At 30.5% G+C, this 5,012-nt stretch overlaps 1 long non-coding RNA gene across 1 annotated transcript; it reads left to right on the top strand.

The window, feature by feature from the left end:
• Positions 1–1,400: 1,400 nt before the first annotated feature.
• Positions 1,401–4,271, top strand: LOC121420619. Its single transcript, XR_005970796.1, has 3 exons — positions 1,401–1,544; positions 2,684–2,737; positions 4,239–4,271. It is a non-coding gene; the product is annotated as an uncharacterized LOC121420619 (long non-coding RNA).
• The last annotated feature ends 741 nt before the right edge of the window (positions 4,272–5,012 follow it).

Raw genomic sequence — 5,012 nt, forward strand, 5'->3', positions numbered from 1 at the left:
TGTTCTTCATGATAATGGCTTAGTTTTATTCGCATAGCTATTTCAAGGTTCTGCGCAAATCATTTTTCACTAACTTTTCAAAAGTAAGCGGTGCTCACTCAAGCGGAAATATTTTTCGATATTTATATCGTCATTTGCTTAAATGGATCTGTACCAATGTTAAAAAGTGGAAAAAAATCTTAAGAATATTACAAATGTATAATTTTACAGGATTTTTTCAAAGTGTAAACTTTTTTTTGATACGCACTGTATATTAAAAAAAAAAAAATCATTGTCATGATTGTGAACCCAATCCTTTTTGCAAGCAAACTGAAATGAATCCAATCTCTTTGATTAAAAAAGTGATCTTTCTTTGCCACTTTTATCCACGTTTTCATTTAAATTTCAAATTTTCTTTGGTATCATCAGAGTGACAAAAACTTAAAAGGATTTGAGAGAGAAAACAATAAAATCTATGAAAAGGGACCTAACCCCTTTTGACAAATGAGCTCTTCAGAAGAGTTTGGTTGCAAAAGGGGATAGATCCACTCCAAGAAAATATTTTTTTTTTAATTCTCCCATATTGCAATATTCTTATGCGAAACTAAATTCTCATAATACCCTACCATGAGAACATAAAATCAGATATAAAAGAAATCTACCTGTCTTCATATTTTTGAAAATATTCTTTTCCAAAAGAATTCTGTGTGGACCTTACCCCTTTTGCAACAAAACTAAATTAGACCTAACTCCTTTTGAAAAAAAAAATCTTTGCGATTTTAGTTTAATTTTTAAAGGGAATTTTCTTTGGTATCATCTTATAGAGCTACTAAAAATTTATACATAATAATAATAGACATTTATATAGCGCCATCTATCAAGAAATATTCTATTCGTTGTTATTATTATTATTACCCCGGCTTTAGCTCGAGCTGCCTTTCAGCGCTCATGCATTCAAGGAATTAATCCTGCCGGGTACCGATTCACCTCACCTGGGTCGAGTGCAGCACAATGTGGATAAATTTCTTGCTGAATGAAATTACGTCATGGCTGGGATTCGAACCCACGACCCTCTGTTTTAATGTCAAAAGACTTATCCATTGGGCCACAACGCTCCACATTGAGACCCAAAAAATCAAATTCGATGAAAATGGACCTATTTTGCAACTGAGCTCTTCATTTGTCAAATCGGGCCGATTGATTATATTTTCACCATAAATGATATCGTTGTGTGTTTTGTAGTAAACAAGTTGAGCAAAGCCTGTTCACAGTGATTTATGATTATAATGATGACATATTTAGGCTCTTTACGCGGTTTGGAAAAAAAAATAGGACTAAAAGAACAGTATTCATGCTATGACAGGTATGAAGATATTTCATATTTAATATTGGTTATGTATTTATTGTTTATTACAGAATTGACAGAGATATGGCATCAAAACTAAGAATTCTCACAGTTCTCATCGCTCTTGTTATGCCTGTCTTCGCATCCAATGCATTCACTGAAGATAACACCGACAGTGATATTGGTACATGGTTCGACGTCGAAGAACAAGCTAGTCCAGGTTTGTTTATTATTGTTTGCTTTCTATAGCTTACTATAGATCATGGAGTAAGTTACGTTTGAGGTATTACTTTTCTTATAGTCCTAATGGTGTTTCCCTAGATACTATAGTTATTGTCATGATACATATCTTGACCACAGCTAGCCTTCTGGTAAAAGCTATTAGGTTCCTTCCCCAGTTGACATGCCCAGAATGTATTAAAATGGTAACAGTTTTCTTTATGATCTAAACATATCTAGACATTGATTGAATTTAGGTGATGTTAAAGATATTTTGTTGTTACATCGGTAAGTTACCCGTTTGATAAGTGAAGTTGATATATAACTGTTAATATTTTGTTTGTCTATTCAATAAAAAGAACCCTGTGGCAAGGTTATAAAAATGAAATATATATTTGCGTAGGGTTTCTTTTTTTGTATATAAAACATATTTCATAGCTTGGATTGTGCTGAAAATCTCAAAATATAAAGTTAATAAAGATAATAATACAGAGTATTTCTAAAGCACCAAATCCACATTGATTATGTGGACAAGGCGCTACGAATAGGAAATCAGAGAAAAATTACATGGAGCAGGAAGGAACAAAGATAAAAGAATGACAGTCATGACAATGAAAGGAAGCTATTGGAAGGCAGTTTTAAACAAATGGGTTTTTAGAGCAATTTTGAAATTATCGATATGTGAAATACTACAAATGGAATATGGCAACGGATTCCACAAGGATGGTCCCGCATGTATATCGCTTTCTTGATATAAAATCTCTAAATTTGTAAGATACATTCTTAACGAACACAGTTTAAAGGGAAAAAAATATCGCAGAGAGAGGGCGATCTATATGTTTGATTAAAATGCTGGTAAAAAAATTTACCAGCAAATCGGCCGTTGAAAAAAATCAAATCGTTACTACAAGTATTTATGAATGCAAGATTATAATCTAGAATAATTAATATCATTGGCTTTTATTTACACTTATCACACTTACATAAGCTAAAGACAGTCCTTAATATCACATAAGAAAAGCATATGTCATCACATGCACATAATAAGGCATGAATATAAATTTATAGCAAAATGACTTGGTTATGTTTCATGTAATAACTAAACTTTTAATTCTGTTCTTCCTTTTGTACTTCTTAAAGCATATGAGAATTGTATGAAGGCAAATTCCAACGAAGATTATTGCAGGAAAGTAGGTAAGTCAAATGTTGGCATATTCACTAAATTTTTAAAAAGTTCATTTACTAAAAAAAGGAAATATAGTAATTATTCTGACAGTAATGATAATGATAATGATAACATTATATCATACAGGATTCATAATATCTAAATTAAGCATTTTTGTTTAGATATAGCGCAACGTTTGATAGTGTAGACCGTGAAATTATACAGCAATTTATGCTTAGAAGATTTACATTTTACCTAAACATGTTCGAAATAGAACCCCCCCTCAATAAAAAAAAATCTGCAAACACGCTTCCATGAAGAATTGAAAATATTTCATCAATCGACTTCAACCGAGCAAGTTAAGTCATTACCGTTTATGCAGGAGTTGAAAAACTTAAATGAGATACTGATAGGCTATACAGTATTTATGTCAATAACTTCTGCAAATCTATTGAATACTATAGGAAAATTAAACCCTTTGGAACATGAGGACTTGTGTCGAAAAAATCAAAGAATGAGAGCAAAGAAAATTTTAGAAAAAAAATCGGTAAATATCTAAAAAGTTATGAGCATTTGAATATTACGATCACTAATGCAGCTATGGAGATCCTCCCATTAACTATGCGGCAAATATGTGTGATGTCACTTGTGAACAACTTTCCCTATGGTGGACTATAAAATACTCCCAAAATGTTTTATTTGTTCTTTCTTGTGATGATACAAACTCAAAATTTGTATATACATTCCCTCCTATCGAAAGAATACAATCATGATCTACTGATAGATGTGATAAAAGAGTTTTTTTTTAGTGAAATATATACAAAATTACTGGGAGAGTTGTTCACAAGTGACATCACACATCTTTGGCGCATTGCCCATTTGGAGGATCTCCATAGCATTAGTGATCGAAATATTCAGATGCTCATAACTTTCTCATTAGTTTCCCGATTTTTTTTTTTTTGGTTGTTGATCTGTTTCTTTCATTTTTCTGTTTTCACACAGGCTTTCTAATTGTTCCAAAGATTTTATTTTCCTATTTACATTATCATGCCTTATGGCTTGTCTGTATGGCGTAATACTGCTGATAAAAACAAAAACTCATATCATAAATTACAAAAATAGCCGCACATGATAAAACAGGGATCTGCCACTGGGACGGATACCTAATGATAGGCCTAGCATTTATATTTGATTTTAATTCATTTCATTTCTGCATTCACATCAATATCAAAATTTATTAATATACAAAGGTAACATATAACAAAGTAATAAAAGTCGTAATATATTTAAAATAAATATCAACAAGATGTATTATAATTCCTACAAAAAGATAAATCAAAGAAGTGCTGGAGATTTATAAGAAGTATGTCCAAACTTAATACTGATCTTTCTTTTTTATTGTGCTAATAATTTGGGATATCCAACAGTTTTAATTGATGATATTCATTTCCCAACTTGAAGAATCCAGTTTTCAATAATTTATGCTTTAATGGTATTAATTTCTTTTTTTCATTTTAATCTCAAATTCAGAGAATTTAGACAAATTCTTACGCGGAATGCCAAGGGTAATTATATTTCTAATTTCTTGTTTACTTCAATTTCATTATCCAATATTCTATGCTCAACGTTTCTCATTAAACCTTTTTCCTTCATACATTCAGCAGAATATTGAATGATATTTTATTATAGATTTTTCTATTTCAATTTACTAAATAATATTTGTAAAATCTAAGATACTCTATTATGTATCCATTGTTTTGGTTTCTTCATGTTTTCACTGGGCCATGCTAAAAAAATTGATCTGAACATGTTATCCTGTTTACAGATTTTTTTAACGAATCAATGAATAAAGAAATAAAACATAATAAAAGATGAATTTATTGATGACAGGTATAGCCATTAACCTGAAAGAGAGTCCAAAGCTGCTGTGATATCTTAGATTAACAAATGTATTTTTTTTTATTTATCTAAAATTTTCTATTGATTTTTTTACATGTTTCAAGTGGTAATCTACACACACACACATATATATATATATATTGTGAAAGAAATGAATGAAGAGAACAACGATAGGCATAGCTTAAATCAAAGTTCTCCAGAGCTATCTGCCCTCTTGGAAAATTGGTGATGCCGAAAAAATGTCTCTGCCGGGAACCATTGTTCATCCATTTCTTTCATAAAATATTTAAATAAAGGAGTTTTTTTTTCTTTCAAAACAATAAGTTGACCATCACAATTCATATAAATAAAAATTCTTTGCATGTATACAATCAATTAACAATCAAACAAATAAATATATCAATA

The sequence above is a fragment of the Lytechinus variegatus genome, chromosome 8 (assembly GCF_018143015.1).
Source record: "Lytechinus variegatus isolate NC3 chromosome 8, Lvar_3.0, whole genome shotgun sequence".
NCBI lineage: Eukaryota > Metazoa > Echinodermata > Echinoidea > Temnopleuroida > Toxopneustidae > Lytechinus > Lytechinus variegatus.